Genomic DNA, 12,033 nt, shown 5'->3' with positions numbered 1-12,033 from the left:
ATACCCATTTTTCAAGCTAATTTCACTTGTTTTGTTAGCATTTATGCACTTTCTTGCATCCTAAGTAAGTGATTTGGAGTAAAAATGCATAACTTCTCTAAATCAAGCAACCACCATGAATTTAATGTTAATCATGAGGTTTAAGCTAATTTTAATTGAATTTTAATTGATTTATAAGCTTCTTAAATTTAGTGATACTTTGAGTGGTTGTTTGGTTTATTGTAGGTGAAGAAAAGAAAAGAAAATGAAAAGCGTGGCCTAAGAAGTGTGACACAAGAAAAGGAAAGCGTGGCCAAAAGAGGAGAGAAGCGTGCCGCATTGCAATGGGGAAAGCAACATTGCCCTCCACAAGGGCAGAATGCCCTCTAGGAGGGCAGCTGGTGCGCGAAATTGTGAACAATACTTTTCACAACTCTCATAATCCCTGGTCATGAACTCCAAGAACTTGGTGGTTCAATTCCATGGCATTACACAACTTCGCACAACTAACCAGCAAGTGCACTGGGTCGTCCAAGTAATACCTTACGTGAGTAAGGGTCGATCCCACGGAGATTGTTAGCATTGAAGCAAGCTATGGTCATCTTGTAAATCTTAGTCAGGAAGACTCAAATGTATATAAAAATACTATAAAGATAAAGATAGTGATACTTATGTATATCATTGGTGTAAGAGCTTCAGACAAGTGTATGAAGATGCCTTCCCTTCCGTCTCTCTGCTTTCCTACTGCCTTCATCCAATCCTTCTTACTCCTTTCCATGGCAAGCTCGTGTAGGGTTTCACTGTTGTCAGCAGCTACCTCCCATCCGCGCAGTGAAAGCTAATGCACGCACTCTGTCACAGTACTGCCAATCACCGGTTTGGTTCCCTCCCCTACCGGAATAGAATCACTCTTTTGCGTCTGTCACTAACGCCCAGTAGGTTACAGGTTTGAAGCACGTCACAGTCATTCAGTCATTGAATCCTACTCAGAATACCACAGACAAGGTTAGACCTTCCGGATTCTCTTGAATGCCGCCATCAGTTCTTGCCTATACCACGAAGACTCTGATCTCACGGAATGGCTGGCTCGTTTGTCAGGCGAGCACTCGGTTGTCAGGCGATCAACCATGCATCGTGCAATCAGGAATCCAAGAGATATTCACTAAGCCTCAGATGCTTGTAGAACAAGAATGGTTGTCAGTCACCTTGTTCATGGGTGAGAATGGTGATGGGCGTCAATCATCACCTTCATCATGTTGAAGAACAAGTGATATCTTGGTAAAAGAACAAGCGGAATTGAATGGAAGAACAATAGTAATTGCATTAATACTCGAGGTACAGCAGAGCTCCACACCTTAATCTATGGTGTGTAGAAACTCCACCGTTGAAAATACATAAGAACAAGGTCCAGGCATGGCCGAATGGCCAGCCTCTCTAAGATAGCATAAAACAAAGATAGCTACCAAGAGTCTCTCTAAAAGCTCTCTAATACAATAGTAAAAGGTCCTACTTATAGAAAACTAGTACATAGATGAGTAAATGACATAAAAATCCACTTCCGGGCCCACTTGGTGTGTGCTTGGGCTGAGCAATGAAGGAATTTCGTGTAGAGACTCTCCTTGGAGTTAAACGCCAGCTTTAGTGCCAGTTTGGGCGTTTAACTCCCAATTAGGTGCCAGTTCCGGCGTTTAACGCTGGAATTTCTTGAGGTGACTTTGAACGCCGGTTTGGGCCATCAAATCTTGGGCAAAGTATAGACTATTATATATTGCTGGAAAGCCCAGGATGTCTACTTTCCAACGCCGTTGAGAGCGCGCCAATTGGGCTTCTGTAGCTCCAGAAAATCCACTTCGAGTGCAGGGAGGTCAGAATCCAACAGCATCTGCAGTCCTTTTGAGTCTCTGGATCAGATTTTTGCTTAGGTCCCTCAATTTCAGCCAAAAAATACCTGAAATCACAGAAAAACACACAAACTCATAGTAAAGTCCAGAAAAGTGATTTTTAATTAAAAACTAATAAAAATATACTAAAAACTAACTAGATCATACTAAAAATATACTAAAAACAATGCCAAAAAGCATACAAATTATCCGCTCATCACAACACCAAACTTAAATTGTTGCTTGTCCCCAAGCAACTGAAAATCAAATAAGATAAAAAGAAGAGAATATGCAATGAACTCCAAAAACATCTATGAAGATCAGTATTAATTAGATGAGCGGGGCTTTTAGCTTTTTGCCTCTGAATAGTTTTGGCATCTCACTTTATCCTTTGGAACTCAGAATGATTGGCTTCTTTAGGAACTCAGAATCCAGATAGTGTTAATGATTCTCCTAGTAGAGTATGATGATTCTTGAACACAGCTACTTTATGAGTCTTGGCTGTGGCCCAAAGCACTCTGTCTTCCAGTATTACCACCGGATACATACATGCCACAGACACATAATTGGGTGAACCTTTTCAGATTGTGACTCAGCTTTGCTGAAGTCCCCAATTAGAGGTGTCCAGGGTTCTTAAGCACACTCTTATTGCCTTGGATCACAACTTTATTTCTTTCACTTTCTTTTTCTTTCTTTTTTTTTTCGTTTGCTTTTGCCTTTTTTTTTGTGTTCACTGCTTTTTCTTGCTTCAAGAATCATTTTCATGATTTTTCAGATCCTCAGTAACATGTCTCCTTTTTCATCATTCTTTCAAGAGCCAACATTCATGAACCACAAATTCAAAAGACATATGCACTGTTCAAGCATACATTCAGAGAACAAAAGTGTTGCCACCACATCAAAATAATTAAACTAATATAAAATTCAGAATTCATGCAATTCTTTCCTTTTCAATTAAGCACGTTTTTATTCAAGAGAGGTGATGGATTCATAGGACATTCATAACTTTAAGGCATAGACACTAAGACACTAATGATCACAAGACACAAACATGGATAACATAAAGCATAAAAATCGAAAAACAGAAGAATAAAGAACAAGGAAATCAAGGAACGGGTCCACCTTAGTGATGGCGGCTCTTTCTTGCTCTTGAAGATCCTATGGAGTGCTTGAGCTCCTCAATGTCTCTTCCTTGTCTTTGTTGCTCCTCCCTTAGTTGTCCCATGTTGGAACTCAATTCTCCTAGGGAGGTGTTTAGTTGCTCCCAATAGTTTTGTGGAGGAAAGTGCATCCCTTGAGGAATCTCAGGGATCTCTTGATGAGAGGGGTCTCTTGTGTAATCTATCCTTTTCTTGGTGATGGGCTTGTCCTCATCAATGGGGGTATCTCCTTCTATGTCAACTCCAACTGAATAACAGAGATGACAGATGAGATGAGGAAAGGCTAACCTTGCCAAAGTGGAGGTCTTGTCCGCCACTTTGTAGAGTTCTTGGGCTATAACCTCATGAACTTCTATTTCTTCTCCAATCATGATGCTGTGGATCATGATGGCCCGGTCTATGGTAACTTCGGACCGGTTGCTAGTGGGAATGATTGAGCGTTGTATGAACTCTAACCATCCTCTAGCCACGGGCTTGAGGTCATGCCTTCTCAATTGAACCGGCTTTCCTCTTGAATCTTGCTTCCATTGTGCGCCCTCTTCACATATGATTGTGAGGACTTGGTCCAACCTTTGATCAAAGTTGACCCTTCTAGTGTAAGGGTGCTCATCTCCTTGCATCATAGGCAAGTTGAACGCCACCCTCACACTCTCCGGACTAAAATCCAAGTATTTCCCCCGAACCATAGTGAGATAATTCTTTGGATTCGGGTTCACACTTTGGTCATGGTTCTTGGTGATCCATGCATTGGCATAGAACTCTTGAACCATTAAGATTCTGACTTGTTGAATGGGGTTGGTAAGTACTTCCCAACCTCTTCTTCGGATCTCATGGCGGATCTCCGGATATTCACCCTTTTTGAGTGAAAAGGGGACTTCGGGGATCACCTTCTTTAAGGCCACAACTTCATAGAAGTGGACTTGATGCACCCTTGAGAGGAATCTATCCATCTCCTATGACTCGGAGGTGGAAGCCTTTGCCTTCCCTTTCCTCTTTCTAGAGGTTTCTCCGGCCTTGGATGCCATAAATGGTTATGGAAAAACGAAAAAACAACGCTTTTACCACACCAAACTTAAAATGTTTGCTCGTCCTCGAGCAAAAGAAGAAAGAAGAGAGTAGAAGAAGAAGAAATGAGGAAGAGGGGGAAGGTGGTGTGTTCGGCCAAGAAGGGAAAGAAGGGGTGTTTAGGGTGTGTGAAAATGAAGGGTTGAAGAAGGGTATATATAGGAGAGAGGGGGGTAATGGTTCGGCCATGATGGGTGGGTTTGGGAGGGAAAGTGGTTTGAATTTGAAGGGTGAGGTTGGTGGGGATTTATGAAGGATGGATGTGAGTGGTGAAGAGAAAGATGGGATTTGATAGGTGAAGGGTTTTTGGGGAAGAGGTATTGAGGTGATTGGTGAATGGGGGAAGAAGAGAGAGAGTGATGGTGGGGTCCTGTGGGGTCCACAGATCCTGTGGTGTCAAGGAAAAGTCATCCCTGCACCAAATGTTGCTCAAAATCACGTTTTGAGCTATTTCTGGCGTTAAACGCCGGGCTGGTGCCCATTCCTGGCGTTTAACGCCAGATTGTTGCCCTTTACTGGCGTTTAACGCCAGTCTGGTGCCCCTTTCTGGCGTTAAACGCCCAGAATGGTGCCAGACTGGGCGTTAAACGCCCAACAGCTAGCATTACTGGCGTTTGAACGCCAACTTCTTCTCCTCCAGGGTGTGCTATTTTTCTTCCTGTTTTTCATTCTGTTTTTGCTTTTTTCATTGTTTTTGTGACTTCTTATGATCATCAACCTACAAAAAAGATAAAATAACAAAAGAAAATAGTAAACTATAAAACATTGGGTTGCCTCCCAACAAGCGCTTCTTTAATGTCATTAGCTTGACAGAGGTCTCTCATGGAGCCTCAGAAATGCTCAGAACCGTGTTGGAACCTCCCAACACCAAACTTAGAGTTTGAATGTGGGGGTTCAACACCAAACTTAGAGTTTGGTTGTGGCCTCCCAACACCAAACTTAGAGTTTGACTGTGGGGGCTCTGCTTGGCTCTGTTTTGAGAGAAGCTCTTCATGCTTCCTCTCCATGATGATAGAGGGATGTCCTTGAGCCTTAAACACCAAGGATTCTTCATTCACTTGAATGATCAACTCTCCTCTATCAACATCAATCACAGCCTTTGCTGTGGCTAGGAAGGGTCTGCCAAGGATGATGGATTCATCCATGCACTTCCCAATCTCTAGGACTATGAAATCAGTAGGGATGTAATGGTCTTCAATCTTCACCAAAACATTCTCTACAAGTCCATGAGCTTGTTTTCTTGAATTGTCTGCCATCTCTAATGAGATTCTTGCAGCTTGCACCTCAAGGATCCCTAATTTCTCCATTACAGAGAGGGGCATGAGGTTTACACTTGACCCTAAGTCACACAAGGCCTTCTTGAAGGTCATGGTGCCTATGGTACAAGGTATAGAAAACTTCCCAGGATCCTGCCTCTTTTGAGGCAGTTTCTGCCTAGACAAGTCATCCAGTTCTTTGGTGAGCAAGGGAGGTTCATCTTCCCAAGTCTCATTTCCAAATAACTTGTCATTCAGTTTCATGATTGCTCCAAGGTATTTAGCAACTTGCTCTTCAGTGACATACTCATCCTCTTCAGAGGAAGAATACTCATCAGAGCTCATGAATGGCAGAAGTAAGTCCAATGGAATCTCTATGGTCTCATTTTGAGCCTCAGATTCCCATTGTTCCTCATTGAGGAACTCAGAGGAGATTGGTACACGCCCACTGAGGTCTTCCTCAGTGGTGTCCTCCTCCTCTCTTTCCTCTCCATATTCGGCCATGTCTATGGCTTTGCATTCTCCTTTTGGATTTTCTTCTGTATTACTTGGGAGAGTGCTAGGAGGGAGTTCAGTAACTTTCTTGCTCAGCTGACCCACTTGTCCTTCCAAATTTCTGATGGAGGACCTTGTTTCATTCATGAAACTTTGAGTGGTCTTTATTAGATCAGAGACCATTGTTGCTAAGTCAGAAGTATTCTGCTTAGAACTCTCTGTCTGTTGCTGAGAAGATGATGGAAAAGGCTTGCCATTGCTAAACCTGTTTCTTCCACCATTAGTGTTATTGAAACCTTGTTGAGGTCTCTCTTGATTCTTCCATGAGAGATTTGGGTGATTTCTCCATGAAGAATTATAGGTGTTTCCATAGGGTTCTCCTAGGTAATTCACCTCTTCCATGGAAGGGTTCTCAGGATCATAAGCTTCTTCCTCAGATGAAGCATCCTTAGTACTGTTTGGTGCATTTTGCATTCCAGACAGACTTTGAGAAATCAAATTGACTTGTTGAGTCAATTTCTTGTTCTGAGCCAATATGGCATTCAGAGTGTCAATCTCAAGAACTCCTTTCTTCTGACTTGTCCCATTGTTCACAGGATTCCTTTCAGAAGTGTACATGAATTGGTTATTTGCAACCATCTCAATGAGCTCTTGAGCCTCTGTAGGCGTCTTCTTCAGATGAAGAGATCCTCCAGCAGAGCTATCCAAAGACATCTTGGACAGTTCAGAGAGACCATCATAGAAGATACCTATGATGCTCCATTCAGAAAGCATGTCAGAAGGACATTTTCTGATTAATTGTTTGTATCTTTCCCAAGCTTCATAGAGGGATTCTCCATCCTTCTGTCTGAAGGTTTGGACTTCCACTCTAAGCTTACTCCATCTTTGTGGTGGAAAGAACTTTGCCAAGAAGGCATTGACTAGCTTTTCCCAAGAGTCCAGGCTTTCTTTAGGTTGAGAATCCAACCATATTCTAGCTCTGTCTCTTACAGCAAAAGGGAATAGCATCAGTCTATAGACCTCAGGGTTAACCCCATTAGTCTTGACTGTGTCACAGATTTGCAAGAATTCAGCTAAGAACTGATGAGGATCTTCCATTGGAAGTCCATGGAACTTGCAATTCTGTTGCATTAGAGAAACTAATTGAGGCTTAAGCTCAAAGTTGTTTGCTCCAATGGCAGGGATAGAGATGCTTCTCCCATAAAAATCAGGAGTAGGTGCAGTGAAGTCACCCAGCACCTTCCTTGCATTGTTGGCATTGTTGTTGTTTTCGGCTGCCATGTGTTCTTCTTCCTTGAAGAATTCGGTCAGGTCCTCTAAAGAGAGTTGTGCTTTAGCTTCTCTTAGCTTTCTCTTCAAGGTCTTCTCAGGTTCAGGGTCAGCTTCAACAAGAATGCCTTTGTCTCTGCTCCTGCTCATATGAAAGAGAAGAGAAAAAGAAAATGTGGAATCCTCTATGTCACAGTATAGAGATTCCTTGAAGTGTCAGAGGAAAAGAGAAATAGAAAGAAGAAGGAGAAGAAGAATTCGAACTTTAATTGGTTAAGGTTCGAATTGTGCATTTAGAAGGAGTGGTACTCCATAAATAGAAGGATGTGGGAAGGAGGGAAGAGAATTTTCGAAAATTCAATTAAAAGATTTTGAAAACATTTTGAAAATTTGATTGATAATTTTCGAAAATTAAAAGTGAAAAAAGAAATCAAGTGATTTTTGAAAAAGATTTTGAAAGTAGAAATTAAAAAGATTTGATTGAAAACTATTTTGAAAAAGAATGTGACTAAGAAGATTTGATTGAAAAGTTATGGTTTTAAAAAGATATAATTGAGAAGATATGATTTGAAAAACATTTTAAAAAAGATTTGATTTGAAAACAATTTGAAAAGATATGATTTGAAAATTAATGACTTGCCTAACAAGAAAAGATATGATTCAAACATAAAACCTTCCTTAATAGAAAAGGCAAAAAATGTTCAACCAAATCATTAATTGTTAGTAAGTATCTTTGAAAAAGGAAAGAAATTGATTTTGAAAACATTTGATTGAAAAGATTTGATTTGAAAAAGATTTGATTTTGAAAAACTAAAAAAAAATTGATTTGAAAACAAAATCTTCCCCCTAGCACCTTCCTGGCGTTAAACGCCCAGAATGGTATACATTCTGGCGTTTAACGCCCAAAATGCTACCTCTTTGGGCGTTAAACGCCCAACCAGGTACCCTGGCTGGCGTTTAAACGCCAGTCTGCCTTCTTCACTGGGCATTTTTGAATGCTCAGCTTTTTCTGTATAATTCCTCTGCAGTATGTTTTGAATCTTCAATTCTTTGTATTATTGACTTGAAAAGACACAAATTAAAAATATTTTTGGATTTTTAATAATCAAAATGCAACAAGAATCAAATAACAATGCATGCAAGACACCAAACTTAGCAGTTTGTGTACTACTGACACTATATGAGACACATAAACACTCAAGTCAATAGAATTTAAAGATCAAAACAAAGAAGTACATGCATGGATTCGAAAAATATAACAAAAACATGCATTTGACACCAAACTTAAGATGAGACACTAGACTAAGGCAAGAAATATTTTTGGTTTTTATGATTTTCTAAATTTTTTTTTTTGTGGTTTTCGAAAATTAAGTGAAAACATCAAAATTCTTAATGAGAATTCCAGGAATCAGTGCAATGCTAGTCTAAGACTCCGGTCCAGGAATTAGACATGGCTTCACAGCCAGCCAAGCTTTCAAGGAAAGCTTCGGTCCAAAACACTAGACATGACCAAAGGTCAGCCAAGTCTTAGCAGATCACTGCTCCAAAAGCAAAATTGATGAAAATCAACAAGCTCTTGTGGTGATAAGTTGAAACCTCGGTCCAATCAGATTAGACATGGCTTCTCAGCCAGCCAGATTTCAACAAATCATCATGAAACTCTAGAATTCATCTTCAAGAATTTCGAAAAAAAATAAATACCTAATCTAAGCAACAAGATGAACCGTCAGTTGTCCAAACTAGAACAATCCCAGGCATTGTTACCAAAAGCTTGCTCAAAACTTGAACAATCCCCGGCAACGGCGCCAAAAACTTGGTGCGCGAAATTGTGAACAATACTTTTCACAACTCTCATAATCCCTGGTCATGAACTCCAAGAACTTGGTGGTTCAATTCCATGGCATTACACAACTTCGCACAACTAACCAGCAAGTGCACTGGGTCGTCCAAGTAATACCTTACGTGAGTAAGGGTCGATCCCACGGAGATTGTTAGCATTGAAGCAAGCTATGGTCATCTTGTAAATCTTAGTCAGGCAGACTCAAATGTATATAAAAATACTATAAAGATAAAGATAGTGATACTTATGTATATCATTGGTGTAAGAGCTTCAGACAAGTGTATGAAGATGCCTTCCCTTCCGTCTCTCTGCTTTCCTACTGCCTTCATCCAATCCTTCTTACTCCTTTCCATGGCAAGCTCGTGTAGGGTTTCACTGTTGTCAGCAGCTACCTCCCATCCGCGCAGTGAAAGCTAATGCACGCACTCTGTCACAGTACTGCCAATCACCGGTTTGGTTCCCTCCCCTACCGGAATAGAATCACTCTTTTGCGTCTGTCACTAACGCCCAGTAGGTTACAGGTTTGAAGCACGTCACAGTCATTCAGTCATTGAATCCTACTCAGAATACCACAGACAAGGTTAGACCTTCCGGATTCTCTTGAATGCCGCCATCAGTTCTTGCCTATACCACGAAGACTCTGATCTCACGGAATGGCTGGCTCGTTTGTCAGGCGAGCACTCGGTTGTCAGGCGATCAACCATGCATCGTGCAATCAGGAATCCAAGAGATATTCACTAAGCCTCAGATGCTTGTAGAACAAGAATGGTTGTCAGTCACCTTGTTCATGGGTGAGAATGGTGATGGGCGTCAATCATCACCTTCATCATGTTGAAGAACAAGTGATATCTTGGTAAAAGAACAAGCGGAATTGAATGGAAGAACAATAGTAATTGCATTAATACTCGAGGTACAGCAGAGCTCCACACCTTAATCTATGGTGTGTAGAAACTCCACCGTTGAAAATACATAAGAACAAGGTCCAGGCATGGCCGAATGGCCAGCCTCTCTAAGATAGCATAAAACAAAGATAGCTACCAAGAGTCTCTCTAAAAGCTCTCTAATACAATAGTAAAAGGTCCTACTTATAGAAAACTAGTACATAGATGAGTAAATGACATAAAAATCCACTTCCGGGCCCACTTGGTGTGTGCTTGGGCTGAGCAATGAAGGAATTTCGTGTAGAGACTCTCCTTGGAGTTAAACGCCAGCTTTAGTGCCAGTTTGGGCGTTTAACTCCCAATTAGGTGCCAGTTCCGGCGTTTAACGCTGGAATTTCTTGAGGTGACTTTGAACGCCGGTTTGGGCCATCAAATCTTGGGCAAAGTATGGACTATTATATATTGCTGGAAAGCCCAGGATGTCTACTTTCCAACGCCGTTGAGAGCGCGCCAATTGGGCTTCTGTAGCTCCAGAAAATCCACTTCGAGTGCAGGGAGGTCAGAATCCAACAGCATCTGCAGTCCTTTTGAGTCTCTGGATCAGATTTTTGCTTAGGTCCCTCAATTTCAGCCAGAAAATACCTGAAATCACAGAAAAACACACAAACTCATAGTAAAGTCCAGAAAAGTGATTTTTAATTAAAAACTAATAAAAATATACTAAAAACTAACTAGATCATACTAAAAATATACTAAAAACAATGCCAAAAAGCATACAAATTATCCGCTCATCAGCAGCATTAGGTGATCAAGCAAGCATAGGCAATTCTGCCCTGCCCACTACAAGGGCAGAGCACAAAATGGTGCCTTGGGACCAAGAGAAAGCAAACTCTGCCCTGCCCTTGTGGAGGGCAGAATCGGGCTCCATAAGGAAAGAAATTCAAAGGAAAATACCACCTATGCAAGCCACAAGGTTCGAACAAAGAACCATGAGGAAGCCAAGACTTAAAGATAAGTGCCGTGCCAAGAAGCCAAGAAAAATAATAGCGTGTTTGCTTCCTCCCAGTTTCGAACACGGGCCATGAAGGAAAGGACCTTGCCCTGCCCTTGGCGCGGGCAGGGCAGCATTTGAAATGGTGCATGGACTTGGCGCACCAAGAAGCAAAACGCGCGCACCAAATTTCCCTTGGCAGCACCAACCGCGCGCACCAACATCCCCTGGCAGCACCAAACCGTTCCTGCCCTGCCCTTGGCGCGGGCAGGGCAGCGTTTGGCATTCCTGGCGCATCACGCTCGTCCCTGGCGCACCAAATTTCTTTCTGGCAGCACCAAGCGCGCGCACTCCTCATGTTTGGCGCATCAACTTTTCTGCCTTGCCCTTGGCGCGGGCAGGGCAGCCTCATGCGCACCATTGCCGCGCCAGACTCGACCAACGCGCGCACCTAATTTCTTCCTTGGCGCACCATGGCCGCACCAAGCTTCATTTTTCTGCCCTGCCCTCCACAAGGGCAGGGCAGCCTCCTGGGAGTGACTTTTGGGCCAGAATTCAAATTAAAAATTCATTTGAATCCATTTCTTCACCAATTCAAAAGCCCATCCAAATCCCATTATCCAAGAATAGAAAGTGTATAAATAGGAGTTAGTTTGATGTAATTAGGACTTTTTAGCTAACTTTTTTTGCTATCTTTACTTTTGGCTTTGAATTTTTACTTTTGGAGCTTTGGTACTTGTTCTTGGTGACTGAATCGAGAATTCTGAGAATTGGGGAGGGAATTGATCTCTCTTCTCCCTCGTTCTTGCCTTAGCAATTTTACTCTTCTGTTTTCTGAGTTTTGGGTGTGTGAAATTGGGGAAATTCTGTCCCAATTCCCATTCAAGCTCTTTGCATTTTGTTTTCTGCATAATTCAATTCCAATTCTGTTCTTCTATTGCTTCTTCTTTAATTTTCTGTCAATTGCTTAGATAATTCAGATCTGGGAAGGAAATTGGGTTTTAGGCTCTGCTACCTAAGCCCTTGGGATCCTGAGATCACAATTCATTTTGGGTTCTTCTGTGAACCTTTACTGCATTTTATTTCCTTTCTGTTTGAATGCTCTTTGCTTCTGATTCAAAATTCTGCTCAATCAATTGCTGCAATTTACTTCTTCTTTGTTTAGATCTTGCAATCCCATTCCTCAGTTCCCTTTTACATTCAAGCCATTTATCTTT

The 12,033-nt window shown here is 41.7% G+C and overlaps 1 non-coding gene across 1 annotated transcript; it reads left to right on the top strand.

Moving 5' to 3' along the window:
• Window positions 1–6,603: 6,603 nt before the first annotated feature.
• On the top strand, window positions 6,604–6,711 carry LOC130942832 (small nucleolar RNA R71). Its single transcript, XR_009071381.1, has one exon. It is a non-coding gene; the product is annotated as a small nucleolar RNA R71 (small nucleolar RNA).
• The last annotated feature ends 5,322 nt before the right edge of the window (window positions 6,712–12,033 follow it).

This window comes from Arachis stenosperma, chromosome 7 (assembly GCF_014773155.1).
Source record: "Arachis stenosperma cultivar V10309 chromosome 7, arast.V10309.gnm1.PFL2, whole genome shotgun sequence".
NCBI lineage: Eukaryota > Viridiplantae > Streptophyta > Magnoliopsida > Fabales > Fabaceae > Arachis > Arachis stenosperma.
The sequence above is the reverse complement of the archived record's forward strand: the minus strand, read 5'-3'. Positions and strand labels throughout refer to the sequence as shown.